At 47.8% G+C, this 22,701-nt stretch overlaps 1 protein-coding gene across 2 annotated transcripts in view; it reads right to left on the reverse strand.

Annotated features, from left to right (window-relative positions):
* Nucleotides 1–22,701, reverse strand: part of gtf2f2a (general transcription factor IIF, polypeptide 2a) — a 259,984-nt gene that overhangs the window by 193,802 nt on the left and 43,481 nt on the right. The window lies entirely within an intron of this gene.

The following is a 22,701-nucleotide window of genomic DNA, read 5'->3' on the forward strand; positions in this document are numbered from 1 at the left end:
GTTAAGATATATTTAATCCACAAAGTATCTGAGTTTGGTAAGTTAACACCAAGTACACTATAAAAATACGAAATAGATGGAAGTAAACTAAGCAAGGTGTTCAAAACCCATTCGATTGTAAGAACAAGACTATGAACACGCTATTCAGGTGAGGCTTCAAGACAAGGGGTGAAAGATATTGGGCGGGATTCTCCGTTGCCCGACGACGAAATCGGGAACGGCGATCGGGCGGAGAATAGCTCCCGATGCCGAAATCGCTGCAGGTGCCAAATCACGGTGCTCTGCCCCCTCCAAATCGGCACCGCGTGTAGTTGCAACCGCATTCGCATCTCATTAGCAGGCCCACCCGCATTGCTCAGCCTCCGATGGGCCGAGTTCCCGACGGCACGAGCAACGTGTGGTCTCAACAGTCGTGAGCCTGGCATGGTGGCTGCGGAGAGTGAGAAAGAGGGCGGTACGGATAGCGTCCAGCACACCGCTATACGTCGCTGACAGTCATGCCGCTGACCGGGGGCTTCTGCGATCAGGGTAGACGGGTACACGGTCCAGCACAACCGGCGCCATCTTTTCGTGCCCATTCGGTCCGTGTGTGGTTTGGGGGGGGGGGCGGGTGTACGCACGGTTGCAGCTCCTCCATCCTGCACATGTCCAGCACGGAACTGACGATTCTCCCACCATTTTCTGCACGTTCCGCAGATGTTTCACACAGCACCGGTGCTAGCCCCTCACCAGTAGCGTAATCGGTGGGGGTGTGGCGCTGATTTCTCCATCATGGAACTCCACGGATCCTCCGTTGGTGTCAGCACTTAGAAGCAGGAACGGAGAATCCAGCCCATTGTATTTACAATTATTGAATACATTCTTATTATATGGTATTATACAACTTTTACTTTTGGGATGTGATCACCATGATTCTGCCCATATTTCCACAAAAACTTTAAATCAGCGTTCCTCAATATTTATATATGAACCCTGTACACCATTTTCTCTCATATGTTTTGAAACACAGGATATTCCATGGTGGAGGGGGTGCCTGCCCTCCAGCAGCACTTTGGGAAAGGATGGTCATGGTATCTGGCAGCAGTAGATGGAGTCCCTGATTCTGGCTGCATTGAGATAATGGCACAAGTACTTAACACAATGGGAATCCTGGGGGTTTGGCAGTACTGCAGTAGGCCTGAGGATTAGCAAGCACAGGTTGGGGTGGGTTGTGTGTGTGGGAAAAGAGATTCCAAAAGTAAGCAACAACAGAGAGGTATCCTAAGGTTTGACACTCCGGGGTCTCGTAGCCTGGCAGCCTAGAGGTTGTGCACTTGGCTCTTCAGCACTGGGGTGAGTGGGGAACGCAGAGTTGTTGCAGTACAGCCACGGGATTCCTGCATTCAGTGGTATTTCATCAAGAATCATACTGTTTAATATTAGGAAAGGTGGAAGGGATCCCAAGCTGAGACAACATAAAAGAAATTTGAGAGAGCTCCACAGAGACAGTGAAAGGAATGTTTTTAATTAGTTCTTGGAAAATACATTTGTATTTTAAACATCAACAGTAAATAAACACGTGGAACTTGTGTGACTAATGAAGAACACACTTTTTTTTTTAAAACATTAAAATAAATTCATGTTTTACATTATTTCCATGCAGGTATGGGGTAAGTGAAAGAAGGATGGGCATTAGAGCCAGAAGTGTCCAAGGTTTCCACTCACAGTGTGGCAAGCATTTGTTAACTGGGTGCTAAAAAATATTTAGGGCTGGATTCTCCGTCGGCAGGATCCTTGCTTTCCCAGCACCACTCTCACGCCAGTGGATTTTCCAACAGCGTGGGGGTGCCCACAATGGGAAACCCCATTGGCTGGCTGCCAGGACGGGGAATCCCGCTGCCGTGGGGGCACACCGCACCAGAAAACGGTTGCGGTGGGATGGAGAATCCCGCCCTTAGTGTTTCCTTTATCCATTGCAATTGCATGAACACATTTTATCTAAATTTTTTAAAAGTGCTAATAGAACAGGAAGAGAAAATGCTGGAAAAACTCAGCAGGTCTGGCAGCATCTGTGGAGAGAAACAGAGTTAACATTTCAGTCCTTATGAGTCTTTTTCAGAGCTGCTGTTCTATTTCTTTTTCTCCCTTGGAGTCAGATTCTCCAAATTACATCTTTCATGTGACCCATCAGCTCAAGAAACTGACATTTATTTCCAATCATTTAAGACAAAGAAAACCATAATATGGTGGGCAAAAGCATAATTCAACTTCCCCATTATCAAAATTATTCTGAGTTCTTGAAAGAAACAGATTTTCTAATCATCAATCTTCCCCCTCCTCTGATTAAAAATTAAGCAATTGATACCTTAAATGTAGACATGGTGTAGAAGGTAAATTTTGCTTTCAAATCACTTGCAAAAACAAAGACTTAAGAAAGCCTGTTACTACTCTGCTGACTGCCACACTAATGGATTCTGAAAATATCTTTGCACGGAGGGTTGTCCCAGACTAGTTGATAAACAACATCAGCCTACAAATTAATCATAGAATCCCAACACTGCAGGAGGCCATTCGCGCACCTAGTCTGCACTGACCCTTCGAAAGACCACCCTATCTGGGCCTAATCGCTCACCCTATTCCTGCAACCTCACCCTAAGGGGCAATTTAGTATGGCCAATTCACCTAACCTGCACATTTTGGACTGTGGGAGGAAACTGGAACACCCGGAGGAAACCCACACGGACATGGGGAGAATGTGCAAACTCCACACAGACATCGCACAAGGTCAGAATCGAACCCGGGTCCCTGGCGCTGTGAGGCAGCAATGCTAACCACTGCGCAGCCCTAGCTCTGTAGTAAAAAGGGCAGCACGGTAGCATTGTAGGGCAGCACGGTAGCATTGTGGATAGCACAATTGCTTCACAGCTCCAGGGTCCCAGGTTCAATTCCGGCTTGGGTCACTGTCTGTGCGGAGTCTACACTTCCTCCCCGGGTGTGCCTGGGTTTCCTCCGGGTGCTCCGGTTTCCTCCCACAGTCCAAAGATGTGCGGGTTAGGTGGATTGGCCATGATAAATTGCCCTTCGTGTCCAAATTTGTCCTTAGTGTTGGGTTGGGTTACTGGGTTATGGGGATAGGGTGGAGGTGTTGACCTTGGGTAGGGTGCTCTTTCCAAGAGCCAGTGCAGACTCGATGGGCCGAATAGCCTCCTTCTGCACTGTATTATGACAAATCTAAGGCCATGCCTTCCAAGTAGAAATTTAATGAAGGTTCTCAGGAACACAGATGTTATGGGAAATATATATTAGTTCATTGTCTTTAAAATTTGTGAGCTTTCAGGCCAAGCAGTAAAAGATCTTCAAAAAGGACACTGAACAATTTTATTAATTTGCTTCCCCCATTTCATTTTATGATTATTGTTGCTGACTATCTAATTCTAACTTACAGTTCTTCTGAACGGATTGATTTTCATTTCTGCCAACTATGGGTTGATTGCTATATATACCCGCAACAAATACAACATTTGTCTCAACCCAAAGTTCTGCAGAGTAGGTGGACTTGCCACGCTAAATTGTCCCTTAATTGGAAAAAACAATTGGATACTCTTTTTTTAAAATTCAGAGTACCCAATTATTATTTTTTCCAATTAAGGGGCAATTTAGTGTGGCCTATCCACCTAACCTGCACATCTTTGGGTTGTTGGGGTGAAACCACGCAGACATGGGAAATGTGCAAACTCCACACGCACAGTGACCCAGGGGCGGGATTCAAACCCACGTCCTCAGCTCCACAGTCCCAGTGCTAACCACTGCGCCACACGCCGCCCCTTCAACTGAATACTCATTTTTTAAAATGTTTTTAAGTGTGACTGACAGGAGTGTGCACAGCAATAACTAATATCTGGGCCCTCACCACCAAAATGATCCCCTTTCCCAGCCACTGTCTCTTGCTGAATTGGTTGTTCACAACCACAACACCCTGGTCAGAGTTGGGCGCTCTAATCACCTGCCTTTCTCCCTACCTAGATCATCTGCCATTGAAACACTTTTGTCGATTCTTTCCCCTCCAGACTCAATCAATGCAATCTTCTCCTATCTGGCACCCATCCTCCACCTTCACTTAAGCTCAGCTGAAATGACGCCTGTGTAACATGTCACACCAAGTTCCATTCTCCATCACACCCATCTTTGATTATATACATTGGCTAATGGGCACAAAATGCCTGAAATTTACAATTCCTAATCTTGTATTTATCATGGCCTTTGACCTTCCTGGCTATAAACTCCTCCATCCCTACAACCTACTCCATATTCTCTGCTTCTCGGAGCTCCTATACATCCACTCCCTTCTTTTCATGATGGGCAGCTGTGCCTTCAGCCACCTGGCAGTGCCCACGCTATGAAATACCTTTCATGAGCCCAGCCATCTTATTTTCCTCTCGGGTCTCATGAAAACTCATCTTTTTCAGCAAGAGACCTTTTTAAAATGTATTTATTTTATTTTTTCCAATTAAGGGGCAATTTAGCATGACCAATCCACCTACCCTGCACATCTTTGGGTTGTGGGAGTTGAGACCCACACAGACACGGGGAGAATGTTTGCTAGCGATGTTGGGGAGGGTTTAAACTAATGTGGCAGGGAGATGGGAACCAATGCAGGAAGTCAGAGGGTAGTAAAAAGGGGACAGAAACAAAAGCTAGAAAGGAGAAAAGTGGATGGCAGAGAAACAGATTGAAATGCCTAGTATGGAAGGGGGTTGGGAACCAGAGCAGTAGGTCAGTGGCTAAAATAACTGAGGGAGAGCAATAGACTAAGGCCAGTAAGATTAAGAGGAAGAGCAGGCAGGAAGTGGTTGGTCAACGCAGCAAGGCTGGTGGGCCGAAGTGCATTAGTTTCAATGCGAGGAGTATTTCAGGTAAGACAGATGAACTTACGTGGAATTATGATTTTGATGCTATTACAGAAACTTGGTTGAAAGAGGGACAGGATTGGTAACTAAATATTCCAGGATTTAGATGCTTCAGACAGGATAGAGGGGGATGCAAAAGGGGTGTGAGACTTGCATTATTGGTTAAGGAGAATATCACAGCTGTGCTGAGGGAGGACACCTTGGAGGGTTCAGGCAGTGAGACAATAGGAGTAGAGCTCAGGAATAGGAAGGGTGCTGTCACAATTTAGGGGGTTTACTACAGACCTCATAACAGCCAGCAGGGAGATAGAGAAGCACATATGCAGACAGATCTTGGAATGATGCATAAACAATAGGGTTGTTGTGGTGGGTGATTTTAACTTTCCCTATATTGACTGAGACACTTACTGCTAGAGGCATGCATGGAGCAGAATTTGTAAGGAGCGTCCAGGAGGGTTTCTTGAAACAATATGTAAATAGCCCAACTCGGGAAGGGGCCATATTCGACCTGGTGCTCAGGAATGAGTCCGGCCAGGTGATCGAAGTTTCAGTAGGAGATCATTTCGGGAACAGTGATCATAATTCTGTAAGTTTTAGGCTGCTTATGGAAAAGGACAAGAGGGGTCCTCAGGGGAAAGTGTTAAGACTGGGGGAAGGCTAATTACAACAGCATTAGGCAGGATCTGGAGAGTGTTGACTGGGCGAGTCTGTTTGAGGGAAAATCAACATGTGGGAGGCTTTCAAATGTCAGTTGATTTGAATTCAGGACCAGCATGTACCTGGGATTCTTTGGGAGGCAAGGGATGAGATTGCAGAGCCTTTGGCTTTAATCTTTGGGTCCTCTCTGTCTACAGGGATAGTGCCAGAGGACTGGAGAGTGGCGAATGTTGTTCCTCTGTTCAAGAAAGGGAATAAGAATGACCCTGGTAATTATAGGCCAGTTAGTCTTACTTCGGTGGTCGGTAAGATAATGGAAAAGATCCTGAAGGATAGGATTTATGACCATTTGGAAAGATGCAGCTTAATCCGGGATAGTCAACACGGATTCGTGAAGGGTAGGTCTTGCCTCACAAATTTGATTGAATTCTTTGAGGAGGTAACTAAGTGGGTAGATGAATGTTAAGCAGTTGATGTTGTATACATGGATTTTAGTAAGGTGTTTCCCCATGGTCGGTTCATGAAGAAAGTAAGGTGGTGTGGGATAGAAGGAAATTTGGCCAATTGGATAAGTAACTGGCTATCACATAGAAGACAGAAGGTGGCGGTGGATGGAAAATTTTCAGACTGGAGACCAGTTACCAGCGGTGTACCACAGGGAACAGTGATGGGTCCTCTGCTATTTGTGATTTTTATCAATGACTTGGAGGAGGGGGCTGAAGGGTGGGTCAGTAAATTTGCTGATGACACCAAGATTGGTGGAGTAGTGGATGAGGTGGAAGGCTGTTGTAGGCTGCAAAGAGACATTGATAGGATGCAGAGCTGGGCCGAAAAATGGCAGATGGAGTTTAAGCCTGATAAGTGCAAGGTGATTCATTTTGGTAGAAAAAAATTTGAATGCGAATTACAGGGTCAACGGCAAGGTTCTGAGGAATGTGGAGGAACAGAGAGAGCTTGGGGTTCATGTCCACAGATCTCTGAAGGTTGCCACTCAAGTGGATAGAGCTGTGAAGAAGGCTTATAGTGTGTTAGCGTTTATTAACAGGGGGCTTGAGTTTAAGAGCCGCAGGGTTATGCTGCAACTATACATGACCCTGGTGAGACAACATTTGGAGTATTGTGTGCTGTTCTGGTCACCTCATTATAGGAAGGATGTGGAAGCATTGGAAAGGGTGCAAAGGAGATTTACCAGGATGCTGCCTGGTTTGCAGGATAGGTCTTATGAGGAAAGATTGAGGGAGCTAGGGTTTTTCTCTTTGGAGCGGAGGAGGATGAGTGGCGACTTAATAGAGGTTTATATGATAATGAGGGGGATAGATAGAGTGGACGTTCAGAGACTATTTCCTCGGGTGGATGTAGCTGTTACAAGGGGGCATAACTATAAGATTCAGGGTGGGAGATATAGGAGGGATGTCCAAAATAGGTTCTTTACTCAGAGAGTGGTTAGGGTGTGGAATGGGCTGCTTGCTGTGATAGTGGAGTCGGACACTTTAGGAACTTTCAAGCGGTTATTGGATAGGCACATGGAGCACACCAGAATGACAGGGAGTGGGATAGCTTGATCTTTGTTTCGGACAATGCTCGGCACAACATCGAGGGCCGAAGGGCCTGTTCTGTGCTGTACTGTTCTATGTGAGGACAAAAGATAAGGGTGGCAAGTATATGGAACACTGGATAACGAGGGATATTATGAACCTTGTCAAAAATAAAAAGGAAGCATTCGTAAGGTCTAAAAGGCTTAGGACAGATGAAGCCCTTGAAGAATATAAAGCAAGTAGGAAGGAACTTAAGGTGGGAGTTAGGAAGGCTAAAAGGGGTCATGAAATGTTGGCAGAAAGGATTAAGGAGAATCCTACGGAGTTTTATACATATGTAAAGAGCAAGAGGGTAGCCAGAGAAAGGGTTGGTCCATTCAAGGATATTGGAGGGAATCTATGTATGGAACCAGAGGAAATGGGAGGGATACTAAATGCATACTTTGCCTTAGCATGCACCAAAGAGAAAGACTTGGCGGACGAGGAGTACAGGGTAAACTGTGCAGATATTCTGAGCCATGTTGATATTAATAAAGAGGTGTTGGGCATCTTAAAAAGCATTAAAGTAAATATCTCCCCAGGCCTGATGGGATCAACCCCAGAATACTGAGGGAGGCAATTGCTGGGGGTTCACGGTAATCTTTGTATCCTCATTGGCTACAGGTGAAGTTCCAGAGGACTGGAGATTAGCCAATGTTGTTCCATTGTTTAAGATGGGCAGCAGGGATAATCCAGGAAATTATAGGTCGGTGAGCCTTACGTCAGTGGTAGTGAAATTATTGGAAAAGATTCTTAGAGATAGGATTTACTCACATTTGGAAACAAATGGACTTATTAGCGATGGACAGCATGGTTTTGTGACGAGGAGGTCGTGCCGCACTAATTTGATCGACTTTTTCGAAGAAGTGACAAAGATGATAGATATGGGGAAGGCAGTAGCTGTTGTATACATGGATTTCAGTAAAGCCTTTGCCAAGATACCTCATGGGAGACTGGTACAAAAGGTGAAGTCACATGGGATCAGAGGAGAGCTGGCAAGTTGGACTGGTTTGGGCACAGAAGACAGAGGGTAGCAGTAGAAGGGTGCTTTGCTGAATGGAAAGCTGTGACTAGCGGCGTTCCACAGGGATCAGTTCTGGGACCTTTGTTGTTCGTGGTGTATATAAATGATTTGGAAGTCGGGATTAGCTGGGCTCCATAAGTACAACATTTCTAGTTTGGTGGGGAAGGTGAAAGCTGATCTGGCAAGGTGGGATGGTCTCCCTCTATCACTGGCGGGTCAGGTACAGGCGGTTAAAATGAATGTGTTGCCGCAATTCCGGTTTATTTTCCAATGTCTGCCGATTTTCCTGCCAAAGGCATTTTTTCGAGAGATTGAAGGGATGATTAACTCGTTCGTATGGGGAGGGAAGGTGGCCAGAATTAGAAAGGTGATACTACAAAAAGGAAGGCAGGCAGGGGATTTAGGTCTTCCAAACCTGATGTATTATTATTGGGTGGCGAATGTGGAGAAGGTACGGAGCTGGGTCAGAGGGGTTGACTCCCAATGGGTCAGAATGGAGGAGAGTTGTGTAGGGGGTCGGGATTAAAGGCCCTAGCAACAGCGCCGCACCCGACGGTCCCGGGGAGATACTCAGGGAGTCCAGTAGTATTGAGGCAATCTGATAGAGGTCAACAAGGTTATGATTGGCATGGATAGAGTGGATAGCCAGATGCTCTTTCCTAGGTTAGGAGAGTCAAGTACTAGGGGACATAGGTTTAAAGTGCTTGGGGAAAAGTTTAGAACAGATGTGCAAGGCAAGTTTTTTTACACCGAGGATGGTAAATATATGGAACGTGCTGCCTGGGGAGGTGGTGGGAGCAGGTACGATCGCGGCATTTAAGGGGCATCCAGACAAGTATATGAATAGGGTGGGAATGGAAGGATACGGGCTCCGTAAGTGCAAACGGTTCTAGTTTAGACAGGTAGCATGGTCAGCACAGGCTTGGACCGGTGTGCTGTATTGTTCTTTGTTCCACATGGACAGTGACCAGAGGCCAGCATCGAATCCGGGTCCTCGGCGGCGTGAGGCAGCAGTACTAACCATTGCATTACTGTGTCGCCCCAAAACTCACTTTTTTGACCAAGATATTGCTCACACCTCATGACATCTCTTCTTAGACTTAGCACCTGTTCTCTTTACATCTCTATTAGGCTCATTGAGATATTTCACCACAGCAAGGGTGTTAGAATCATACAAACCCTGCAGTGCAGAAGTAAGCTATTCGGCCCATCAAGTCTTCACTGACCCTTTGAAAGAGCACCCTACCTAGGGCTACGTCCTACCCTATCCCGTAACTCAGGAACCCCACCTAATCTTTTGGAAACTAAGGGGCATTTTAGCATAGCCAATCCACCTAACCTGCACACCTTTGGACTGTGGGAGGACATTGGAGCACCCAGAGGAAACCTACACAGACACGAGCAGAATGTACAAACTCCACACACACCACACACACAGTCTCCCAAGGCTGGAATTGAACCCAGCTCCTTGGCGCTGTGCGGCAGCAGCGTTAACCACCGTGCCGTGTCATATAAATGAAAGCTGTTAGGTGCTGAAGGCGGTGGTTAGGGGAGGGCCATTAGGGCCCACAAGGAGAGAAGGGAGCAGAGGGAGAGGCTGGTGTGGGAGATGGTGAGGGTAGACAGGAGGTATGAGGAGGTGCCTGAGGAAGGACTGTTGAGGAAGAGGTGCAGCCTCCAGGCCGAATTCGACCTGGTGACCACCAGGAAGGCGGAGGTGCAGTGGAGGAAGGCCCAGGGGGTGATTTATGAGTATGGGGAAAAGGCAAGCCGTATGCTGGCACATCAGCTTTGGAAGCGGGACGCAGCTAGGGAGATCGGGGGAGTTAAGGACAGGGGAGGGAGTGTGGTGCGGAGTGGGATTGGCATCAATGGGGTCTTCAGGGACTTTTATGAGGAATTGTATCGGTCCGAGCCCCCACTGGAGGAGGGAGGGATGGGCTGCTTTCTGGACCAATTGAGGTTTCCGAAGGTGGAGGAGGGACTGGTGGCGGGATTGGGGGCTCCGATTGGGCTGGAGGAGCTGACCAAACGTATAGGGAGCATGCAGGCGGGGAAGGCACTGGGGCCGGACGGTTTCCCGGTCAAATTCTATAAAAAATATATGGACCTTTTGGGCCCGTTGCTAGTTAGGACCTTCAATGAGGCAGGGGGGGGGGGGGGGGGGGGGGGGGCTTTGCCCCCGACGATGTCCCGGGCACTGATCTCCTTGATCCTGAAGCGGGACAAGGATCCCCTGCAGTGTGGGTCTTACAGGCCGATTTTGTTGCTAAACATAGATGCCAAGGTGCCGGCGAAGGTCTTAGCCATGAGGATTGAGGATTGTGTACCGCAGGTCATCCACGAAGACCAGACGGGGTTCGTGAAGGGGAGGCAGTTGAACGCGAATGTGCGGAGGCTTCTGAACGTTATCATGATGCCGGCGAGGGAGGGGGAGGCGGAGATAGTGGTGGCGATGGACGCTGAGAAAGCCTTCGATAGGGTAGAGTGGGGGTACCTGTGGGAGGTGCTGAAGAGGTTTGGGGAGGGGCTTGTCAGGTGGGTTAGGTTGTTGTATGAGGCCCCGATGGCGAGTGTGGCCACGAACAGGAGGACGTCTGAGTACTTTCGGTTGCACCGAGGGACGAGGCAGGGGTGTCCCCTGTCCCCCCTGCTCTTCGCACTGGCGATTGAACCCCTGGCTATGGCACTGAGGGAGTCAAGGAACTGGAGGGAGTTGGTGCAGGGTGGGGAGGAGCATAGGGTGTCGCTCTATGCGGACGACTTGCTGCTATATGTGGCGGACCCGGTGGGGGGAATGCCGGAGGTAATGAGGATCCTCAGGGAATTCGGGGATTTCTCGGGGTACAAGCTCAATATGGGGAAGAGCGAGCTGTTCGTGGTTCACCCAGGGGACCAGGAGAGGGGGATTGGCGAGCTCCCACTAAAAAGGGCGGAGAGGAGCTTCAGGTATTTGGGGGTCCAGGTGGCCAGGAGCTGGGGGGCCCTGCATAGGCTTAATTTCACAAGGCTGGTGGAGCAAATGGAGGAGGAGTTCAAGAGGTGGGACGTGTTGCCGCTGTCCTTGGCGGGTAGGCTGCAGTCAGTCAAAATGTCGGTGCTCCCAAGGTTTTTGTTCTTGTTCCAGTGCCTCCCTGTGTTTATCCCGAAGGCCTTTTGTAGGCGGGTCAACAGGAGCCTAATGGGGTTTGTGTGGGCGCGAGGGACTCCGAGGGTGAGAAGGGTGTTCCTGGAGCGGAGTAGAGATAGGGGGGCTGGCGCTGCCTAACCTCTGTGGGTACTACTGGGCCGCCAATGCGACGATGGTGCGCAAGTGGGTGATGGAGGGGGAGGGGGCTGCATGGAAGAGGCTGGAGATGGCATCTTGTGTGGGTACAAGTGTGGGGGCGCTGGCAACGGTGCCGCTGCCACACCCTCCAAGGAGGTATACCACAAGCCCGGTAGTGGCGGCTGCCCTCAAAATCTGGGGGCAGTGGAGGCGGCACGGGGGGGGGGGGGGGGGGGAAGAGAGTTGGGGCCACGGTGTGGACCCCAATACGGGGGAACCACCGGTTCGTCCCAGGGAGAACAGATGGAGGGTTTTCGGGGTGGCACAGGGCAGGGATACGAAGGTTGGGAGACCTGTTTGTGGACGGGAAGTTCGCGAGCCTGGGTGAGCTGGAGAAGTATGGGCTACCCCCGGGGAGCACCTTCAGATATTTACAGGTAAGGGCGTTTGCCAGGCGGCAGGTGGTGGAATTTCCACAGCTGCTGCCACGCACAGTACAGGACAGGGTGCTCTCGGGGGGTAGGGAGGTGGGTGGGAGTGGGGAAGATCTCGGAAACTTACCAGGTGATGCAGGAGGAGGAGGCGGCCTCGGTGGTGGAGGTGAAAGCTAAGTGGGAGGAGGAGTTAGGAGAGGAGATTGAGGAAGGGACATGGGCAGATGCCCTAGAGAGGGTGAACTCTTCCTCATCATGCGCGAGGCTCAGCCTCATTCAGGAAGGTGCTGCACAGGGCACACATGACCGGGACAAGGATGAGCCGGTTAGGTGCTTGGGGAGCCCAGCAAATCACACCCATATGTTCTGGGCATGCCCAGCGCTGGAGGAATTTTGGAGGGGTGTAGCGAGCACGGTGTCAAGGGTGGTAGGTTCCAGGGTCAAGCCGGGCTGGGCGCTCACAATATTGGGGGTGGCAGAGGAGCCGGGAGTGCAGGAGGCGAAAGAGGCCGGTATTCTGGCCTTTGCGTCCCTGGTAGCCCGGCGGAGGATTCTTCTTCAGTGGAAGGATGAGAGGACCCCCAAGCGTGGAATCCTGGATCAACAATATGGCGGGGTTTATTAAGTTGGAGAGGGTGAAATTCGCCTTGAGAGGGTCGGTACAAGGGTTCTTTAGGCGGTGGCAACCGTTCTTAGACTTCCTGGCAGAACGGTAGACACTGGTCAAAGGCAGCAGCAACTCACGGGGGGGTTTAACTTTATTATTTTTGCTTTGTATTAAGTCGGGGTGTTAATTTATTATTTATGTACGGGGGTGGGGGGGGGGGAAAGAGATATGGAGGGTTGCTTTTTTGGACTGTGTTTTGTACTTAACCCTGTTGGGTTCCTTTTTAATTTTGTTACTGCTATTCTGTGAAAACCTTAATAAAAATTATTTTTAAATAAAAATAAATGAAAGCTGTTATGAATCGCCCATGGCACTGCACACAGTCATTTGAGGAATGATGCTTTGTAAGAGATATCAAGGCCTGGGATCCTGAGAGAAGATTCAGCAGGGATAGATGCACAGCCAAAATTAAAAGAGACATCAAGTGAGTCAAGAAGGCTTAGAATATCTAGGCCAGTTAAGTCACAAGGGAGTTTGGAATGTATTTTAATGCAAGGAGTCTGACGAACAAGGCAGATGAATTGAGGGCACAAATTAAAACAGGTTGAGAGGAGGGCAGATTGGCAGCCCAATATTGCAGGATTATAGGATCTTCAGGGAAGGAGGTAAAAGAGGGAGGGTGTCGCAATTTCGATCAGGGCATCAATTACAGCAGTAAGGAGAGTACGAATTCTTACAACACCAGGTTAAAGTCCAACAGGTTTGTTTCGATGTCACTAGCTTTCGGAGCGCAGCTCCTGAAGGAGCTGCGCTCCGAAAGCTAGTGACATCGAAACAAACCTGTTGGACTTTAACCTGGTGTTGTAAGACTTCGTACTGTGCTCACCCCAGTCCAACGCCGGCATCTCCACATCACAGCAGTAAGGAGGGAAGACATCTTAGAAGGTTCTTCAACTGAAGCCATTTGAGTAGAACTTAAAATCCCAAAAGGAGCAATCACATTGCTGAGAGTGTTCTATAGGTCCCCTAACAGTCTGAGAAAAACAGAAGAGCAGATGTGCATGCAAATTTCAGAGGAGTGTAAAAGTAATAGGGTAGTAATAGTGGGGGATTTCAACTTCCCCCAATTTTAACTCGGGAAGCCATAGTGTGAAAGGCCTAGAGGTGAGGAATTGAACTAAAGAAAAGAGCATTAGACTGGGATGACCAGTTAGAATAGTGCATTATGGACATTAATTTGGGTTGCAGGGAGTGAACAGAGAGATGGGCAAAGCATGGCGAGAGGGGGAGGGGTGGCTATCAGGACTGGCTCTTTGCACAAAGGATGCTGGGAGGCCCAGAGGAAGGAAAGGAATATGTAATGAGCCTATCAGTGGCAGTTAGATTATATGACCAGGTCAAGGAAAGGGCCTATCGGAATCTTGTATTCGTGTATGTGGACCTTGATACTGCATGAATGTATATGAGACCACACATGTTGCCTCCCTTTGTCTCACTCGCTCTGGGAGTTTCAAGAGACATGGGTCTCCTGCCTTCATCAGAGGGAGTGTAAGCTTGCAAGCTATTTGAAATAAACTAAAGGAATTTCTAAATCCGAACTTAGCTTTTGATTGAGACCAGACTGGACAGAAAGAACTCAATTTCTTCAGAGGGAGCAAAATTCTTAAAATATTATTATTAAATGCATTCAGAAGACTTTTTTAAAGCAGTACGTAGAAGGACTTACAAGAGAGGGAGCGGTCCTGGACATAATTTTTGGTAATGAAGCTGGGCAAGGAAGTGGTTGAAGTATCAATGGGGGAGCATTTTGCATTCAGTGATTAGAACTCCGTTAGATTCAAGATTGTTATGGAAAAGGACAAGGAAGGGTCTGAGATCAAGGTTCTAAATTGGGTAAGGCCAATTTAATAAGATCAGATATGATTTGGCCCAAGTGGACTGGGAGCAGAGACATTTAGGTAAATCCGTGACACATTCAAGAAGGAAATAGGGCTTCTGGTGGCAGCCATGCGATGGACAGCCATGTACCTGGTGGCTTCCTTGCGGGGGAACCTTTTTCGCCCCCAAGATCCCGATCGGACCTTTGAATGCAGTGCTGAGGTCTCGGCTCTTGTCTCCAATGGCAACGGCAATCTTCGGAGGGAGGTCTGACATGCATGCAACCAAAAGCAATGGGAAAAAAAGCGGTTGCAAGCAGACCGCAAGGCACAAGGCGCGATGGCGACGGGCCCGGGGTTGGCACTTCCAAACCACGCCTGGCAGACTTTTTAAAACAGATCAATTCCAAAAACAGAGGTTCGAAACCTCTGAAGATCTGGTAAGGGCCATTGATCCAATTAAGGCGGCAGTGGAGAGAGGTGAGCAGCGACTGCAGGCTCAGGGTGCGTCACTACAGAAAATGGAGGAGTCCGTCGCCAAACACGAGAACCGGCAGGCCTCGGTGGAGCAGAGTGGAGTGGACCCCCATTCCACTTGGCAAGAAAGAGTTTTAATATCTGGGGATCCATGTGGCATGGATGGGCCCAGCTTCAAAAGTTAAATCTAGAAAGTTTAGTGGAGGGGATGCAATAGGAGTTTAAAAGATGGGAAAGCTGGCCCCTGTCTCTGTCTGGGAGATGTCCAGGCAATAAAAATTGCGATCTTGCCGAGGTTCCTTTTTGCATCCTCAATGTGAAGGCAAGACATTTGTTTCCACAAGGACTGACGGTGCTCACTCCTACCAATACTGTCTTGGACAGATGCATCTGCAACAGGCAGATTGGTGAGGATAAGGCCAAGCAGGTTTTTCCCTCTTGTTGGTTCCCTTACCACCTGCTGCAGTCCCAGTCCAGCAGCTACGTCCTTTACGATCCAGCCAGCTTGGTCTGTGGTGGTTTTACCGAGCCACGCTTGGTGATGGACATTGAAGTCCCCCACCCAGAGCATATTCTGCACCCTTGCCACCCTCAGTGCTCCCTCCAAGTGGTGTTCAACATTAAGGAGAACGGATTCATCAGTTGATGGTGGCCGGTACCTGGTAATCAGTAGGAGGTTTCCTAGCCCATGTTTAACTTGAAGCCATGAGGCATCATGGGGTCCAGAATCGATGTTGAGGACTCCCAGGGCAACTCCCTCCCGACTGTGCTGTCACCTCTGCTGGGTCTGTCCTGCTGGTGAGACAGGGCATACCCATGAATGGTGAGAGCGGTGTCTGGGACATTATCTGTAAGATATGATTCTCTGAGTATGACTATGTCAGGCTGTTACTTAACTAGTCTGCGAGATAGGACTTTGCAGGGTCGGTAGGGCTGGGTTTGCCGTTGTCGTTACCGGTGCCTGGTTCAATGATGGGTGGTCCGTCTGGTTTCATTCCTTTTTCGTGTTTTCATAGCGGTGAATACGACCGAGTGGCTTGCTAGGGCATTTCAGAGTCAACCGCATTGCTGTGTGTCTGGAGTCACATGTACGCTAACCCAGGTCAGGACGGCAGATTTCCTTCCCGAAAGGACATTAGTGAACCAGATGGGCTTTTACAACAATCGGCAATGGTTTCATGGTCATCATTAGACTTTTAATTCCAGATACTTTATTGAGTTTAAATTCCATCACCTGCCATGGTGGGATTCAAACCCAGGTCCCCAGTTCATTATCCTGGGTCTCTGGATTACTAGTGCAGTGACAATACCACTGTGCCCTTAGGGGCCTTGCTGTTTGAGCATTATATAAATTATTTAGATATGAATGTAGGAGGGCTGATCAGTAAGTTTGCGGATGATACATAAATTGGTGGGGTGGTAAACAGTGAGGAGGATAGCCTTCGATTACAGGATATAGACAGGCTGGTCAGTGGCAAATGGAATTCAATCCGGATAGGTGTGAGGTTATGCACTTGGGCAGGACAAACAAGGTTAGGGACTACATGATAAATGGCAGGATCCTGGGAAGCACCAAGGATCAGAGGGATCTTGCTGTGCATGTACACCGGTCCCTTAAGGTAGCGGAGCAGGTGGATACAATGGTTACTGTGGGATACTTGCCTTTATAGCCGAGAGTTTAAGAGCAGGGAGATTATGCTGGAACTGTATAAAACATTGGTTTGGTTACAGCGAGGTTTTGTGTGCAGTTCTCGAATCCACATTACAGGAGGGATGTGATAGCACTGGAAAGGGTGCAGAGAAGATTTAGCAGGATGTTGCCTGGGCTGGAGAGTTTTTGTTATGAAGAGAGATTAGATTTCTTGGAGCAGAGGAGGCTGAAGAGGAATATTATTGAGATGTATAAAATTATGAGCGGCACAGATAAGAGTAGACAGGAAGAAACTTTTTCCCTTCGTGGAGGGATCAATGACCAGGGGGCATAGATTTACAGTTAGGGGCAGGAGGTTTAGAGGGAACGTGAGGGGAAACCTTTTTACCAAGAGGGTGGTGGGAGTTTACAACTCACTGCAGCACGGTCGCACAAGTGGATAGCACAGTTGCTTCACAGCGCCAGGGTCCCAGTTAGATTCCATGCTGGGTTACTGTCTGTGCGGAGTCTGCAGGTTCTCCCTGTGTCTGCGTGGGTTTCCTCCGGGTGCTCCGGTTTCCTCCCACAGTCCAAAGACGTGCAGGTTAGATGGATTGGCCATGCAAAAATGCCCTTAGTGACCAAAAAGGTTAGGAGGGGTTATTGGGATACGGGGATAGGGTGGAAGTGAGGGCTTAAGTGGGTTGGTGCAGACTCGACGGGCTGAATGGCCTTCTTCTGTTCTATGTCGTCTATGTTCTATGTTGCCTGAATGGATGGCAGGGGCAGAGACCCTCAGATTATTTAAGAAGTATTTAGATATTCACTTGCAATTCCAAGGCAGACAAGGCTATGGGCCAAGTGCTGGAAAATGAGATTAGAATAGTTAGGTGGTTGTTTTTGACTGCAGAGACACGATGGGCCGAACGGCCTTTTCTGTGCTGTATGATTAAGTGTTGTGGCGAAGGATCAAAGCAAAGAGATTATATATGTTTAAAAATAAATGAACAACTGGACACAGAATTATACAAAGGCTTATTCAAATTATATACAGGATAAAAATCAAACTTATATTTAAAAAGTGAATGTTATATTGAATATTAATGTTATATTGCTGTGTATTGTACACTACATACAAGATGCATAATTATTAATAAACATGCCCTCTTTACCCCGACTGCCAATCATCGTTGGGTCGTTTTGCACTCTAATCTCCCAGCCTCCAATTACTATTAGGCATCTGGTCCCCATCCATTTACCACACAATCTAATCAGTGGCCCTGAAAATATATGGTGCATAACATGAGATAAAACAATACATCACTGACTCACTGTGAGCAACTACACAATAGATCTGCTGGTACCTTAATAAATGTTGTTAAACAGTTTGAAGCACAGAAAAGAGGAATGAATACAAAGTAAACTGACATCAAGTCCAGGCAGACCATGCACAGGCAAATGACAGCCAAGCAAGCACAAAGGTATACCTGGTATACAAAACAGCACGATTATTAACATGCAACTTCAGGCAAAAAGAAATCGAGCTTGTATAATTGCTTGAAAGGAAAATTGAAAATAGCCTGACATCCAAAGCACTCTGAAATGCTGTAAAGCAGGCGTGATATTTTTATAGTTTAATTGCTATGGTGCGATGTACAATATCGCTGTCTTTCCACCCTGCAGCATTTCTAACGTAGAAAATAAAATGTATTTCTGGATTCCTTTCCTGTAAGCATTCACCCTGCGCCACTGCATGGTGAAAGACAAAACTACTGATAGATGACACAGCACAGCAAGGCAAAGGAAACCGTCACCCAGTAAGGAACTGATGCAACTGAATAAAGTCAAACAATGCCTTTACTAGTCAGTTAAAAGCAAATCATCGAAATAAAAGTTTGTTTTGGTACAAACCAGTCTCTGGATGGAAACACCATGGAACCACAGTGCACCATTTTATAGGAAGGTTTTGATTTATTCGAAAATGTTTGGTATGCTGTGCGACATAACACTGAAAGGAAGTATCCCGTGGGGCTCTCCTACAATCAGAAAGAACTAAACAAAGTGGTTCATTTGGGGCAAAATATCCTCAAACTTCATGGGACAAGGCCAGTTTCTGCAATTCTACACTTGCAACATTTTAATCAATGTGGTTGAATCCTGTGTCTCATTGTACTTTGTTGGTGTCCTTCAATAAGATGGAAACTTTTTAAAACATCTACCAGGCCAGCATTTGTAATTTTACTACTTTTAAATTTGCTTCGGCATCTCTAATTTAAGCAGGCCAAGAGCAGATGGTACTGCCAGTCAGCTCAGTTGGTTAGAGTGCGGTATTCAGTTCCTTTACCCGCCCGCTGAGGTAGTTCTTGGGGACGATCTCTACTACTTCCTCCATTGTGATACAATGGCATCATGGGAAGACTGCTAAATAATAAAAAAGATGGAGATATGTGGAGAGCCATGAGTAGCAACCCTCGGATAACCAAGGATGCAACAGAATAATAATAATCTTTATTGTCACAAGTAGGCTTACATTAACACTGCAATGAAGTTACTGTGAAAAGCACCTAGTCGCCACATTCCGGCGCCCGTTCGGGTACAGAGGGAAAATTCAGAATGTCCAAATTACCTAACAGCATCTGTTTCGGGACTCGTGGAAGGAAACCGGAGAACCCGGAGGAAATCCACGCAGACGAGGGGAGAACATGCAGACTCCGCACAGTGACCCAAGCCAGGAGTCGAACCTGGGACCCTGGAGCTGTGAAGCAACAGTGCTAACCACTGTGCTACCATGAAGAGAGAGGGAGAAATTTGATGGGAATAAACGCAGCTCATTGAAAACACTACAGAAACCTCAATACGGAGGGGGCGATAGTGGGGCAGGAGATAAAAGATGCGATTAGGCGGATGCAATCGGGGAAGGTAGCAGGGCCAGATGGGTTTCTGGTGGAGTATGACAAGAAATTTAAAGATATGTTGGCACCGCTGATGGTTGGAATGTTTGAGGCGGCGATAGAGAACGGGGTGTTGCCACAGATTTTGGGGTAGACATCGATCTCCCTGTTGCTCAAGAAGGATAAAGATCTGACATAATGTGGGTCATATAGTCTATATTACTTTGAAAGAAAGAAGAAAATCGCTTATTGTCACAAGTAGGCTTCAATGAAGTTACTGTGAAATGCCCCTAGTCGCCACATTCCGCCGCCTGTTCGGGGAGGCCGGCAAGGGAATTGAACCCGTGCTGCTGGCCTTGTTCTGCATTACATGCCAGCTGTTTAGCCCACTGTGCTAAACCAGCCCCTTTGTGGATGTGGACGCAAAGGTGTTGGCGACGGTAATGGCGGGTAGGTTGGAGGAGTGCCTCCCGAAGGTGATTGGGGAGATCAGACGGTGTTTGTGAAGGGGAGGCAGTTCTTTTCGAACATTAGGACTGAATGAACGTGGTTATGGCACCGGCGGAGGGGAGGGAAACAAAGGCGGTAGTGGCGTTGGACACCAAGAAGGCGTTTGAATGAGTAGAGTGCAGGTATTTGATGGCGGTTCTGAAGCGGTTTGGGATTGGGCCACGATTTGTGGATTGGGTTGGACTGCTCTATCGGGAGCTGAGGATGAGTGTCCGCACGAACAGCATGAATTCGGGATATTTTGCTCTGCACCAAGGGACCAGGCAGGGATAGTCTATGTCCCCCCCTGGTTGTTTGCGCTTGCACTTGCAATTGAGCCTTTGGCCTTCGCGTTGAGGAGTTCGGAATGTAGAGAGTGATAGTGTGTGGCAGGGGGTGGGAGTGAAGCATAGGGTTTCTTTGTATGCGGATGACTTGCTGTTGTATGTATTGGAACCGATTGCATCGATGGGTGGTATATTGGAGTTGCTTCGGGTGTTTGGGTCTTTTTCAGGGTATGAGCTAAATTTAGACAAAAGTGAATATTATGTGGTATCTCGGCCGGGGGGAGAGGGACGGCTACCATTCCGTAGGGCAATGACCCACTTTAGATATCTGGGGGGTGAGGTGGCACGGGACTGGGGTGGGGCTCAGTAGGCATAATATTACTAGTTTGATGGGGAGGGTGAAAGTGAACTTGGCAAGGTGGGATGGTCTTCCTCTGTCGCTGGCAGGTCGGGTACAGGCAATTAAAATGAATGTGTTGCCACAGTTTTTGTTTATTTTTCAGTGCCTGCCGATCTTGCTGCCAAAGGCATTTTTAAAGAAGTTAAAAGATGATTACCTCTATACGGTGATTCTTGGCGAAGAGAAGGCATTGCTGGAGGGGATTAAGACAAAGTGGGAAGAGGAGTTGGGGGAGGGCATGGAGGAGGGGTTGTGGTGTAAGGTGCTACGGAGGGTGAATGCTTCAACTTTGTGCGCAAGGCTGGGGCTGATACAGTTGAAGGTGGTGTGCAGGGCGCACCTCACAAAGACGAGGATGTGCCGGCTCTTGGAGGGGTTTGGGATGCTTGTGAGCGTTGTGGGGGAGGCCCGCAAATTACTTTCATATGTTTTGGTCCTGTCCAAAACTGGAGGGATATTGGAGGGAGGTCTTCAGGGTAATCTCCAAGGTGGTGCATATGAAACTCGAACCGGGCCCCCTGGAAGCCATATTCGGGTTATCGGATCGGCCAGGATTGGAAGCGGGTGCGGAGGCAGATGTCGTAGCCTTTGCCTCGTTGATCGCCTGAAAGAGGGTCCTGTTGGGGTGGAGGTCAGTTTCTCCACTCTGTGCCCTGGCGTGGCGGGGGGGGGGGGGGGATCTGCTGAGGTTCTTAACACTCGAGAAAGTGAAGTTAGAGTTGAGGGGAAAGAGGGAAGGGTTGTACAATTCATGGACTCTATTTATTATTCATTTTCAAGAATTGGATGACATCGAACAATAGGGGGCGGTTGGATTGTGTATGTTGTTGGTGACTATGTATGGGGGGGGGGGGGAATGGTGAATTCCTGATTCTTTTTCTTTGATGTTTGTATTTAAAATGTTGAGGGTTGTTTGGGGGTTGGTGGGAGGGAGGAATTGTTGGCCAGGGGATTGACATTGCATTTGTTATTGTTGATTGTTTGTTGGTGGGTGTAAATTTGGATGAAAATGTGAAAAAGCAGGAGAATAAAAATATTTTTTAAAAAAAGAAACCTCAAGCCTATTTAAACTGAGTGACGAAACAAAAAAATTGTCAGACTATTTTAGGTTGCATTCGACATCCTACAGGTCATTCAAAGCTTCCAGTGAAGTTCTGGGGACTGCAAAATACTGGGGTTTATTTCTAGAGAATTAAAATTTAAAAGCAGTTATGTTAAATTTACTTTGGTAAGACCACATTTAGAAGTACAGACGTAGTCTCCATGTTACAAAGAAGATCAAGAGACATTGGAGAAGTTGTAAAAAAGATTTACAGGATGATATCAGAACTGAGAGTATACATAGCAGGCAAGATTGAACAGACTGGGCTCTTTTCTCTAGAGAGAACGAGTACGGTCTGACAGAGGTCTTTAAAATTATGAAAGGGTCTGATGCTTCCATTTGTGGCAAGTTCAAAACTGCTTGATCCAAAGTCATGAATAAATCCATTAGGAAAGTCAAAATAAATTATTTATCCAAAAAGTGGTTCGAATATAAAACTCGGTACCATATGAAGTAGAGGCAAGGAAGATATTTGATATTTGCAATTAAGGGGAAACTATAAAAAGTAAATGTTTATCAAGATAGCTTGTCCGGTGATCTTAAATATACCAGATTGTAGATTGCTGATCTCGCACAACCCAGAAGTACAGCTACCAGGAAGGTATCTAATCAAGTTGCTGCACACATCATATAACCAAAGATCGGCTTCCGGTTGCGGCGATGCACTGCTAAGCCGCACGTTTCGGCAGCTCCCGTTCTAACGGACTTTTGGGCTCTTTTCGAGAGCCCCAACGGAATTTTTTTTTAGACCAAGCCCAGTGTGGGGTGACGAAGGAAGATCCCTCCCCCCCCGGTGTGTGTATGGAAAGGACCACTGGTAGTGGCCAGATTGCGAAGGATCCTTTGGAGCAGCGGCAGAGAAGAGAAGGGAGAAGCAAGATGGCGGCGGATGGAGCCCAGACGGCATGGGGCCCGGACCAGCAGGAATTCCTCCGACGATGTGTGGAGGAACTAAAGAAAGAGGTGCTGGCGCCGATGCTATTGGCAATTGAGGGACTGAAGGAAACACAAACGGTCCAGGCGATAGAGCTCCGTAGAGTGAAGGCAAAGGCAGCCGAGAATGAGGATGAGATACAGGGCCTGGTGGTAAACACGGAG

Source organism: Scyliorhinus torazame, chromosome 8 (assembly GCF_047496885.1).
Source record: "Scyliorhinus torazame isolate Kashiwa2021f chromosome 8, sScyTor2.1, whole genome shotgun sequence".
Taxonomy (NCBI): Eukaryota; Metazoa; Chordata; class Chondrichthyes; order Carcharhiniformes; family Scyliorhinidae; genus Scyliorhinus; species Scyliorhinus torazame.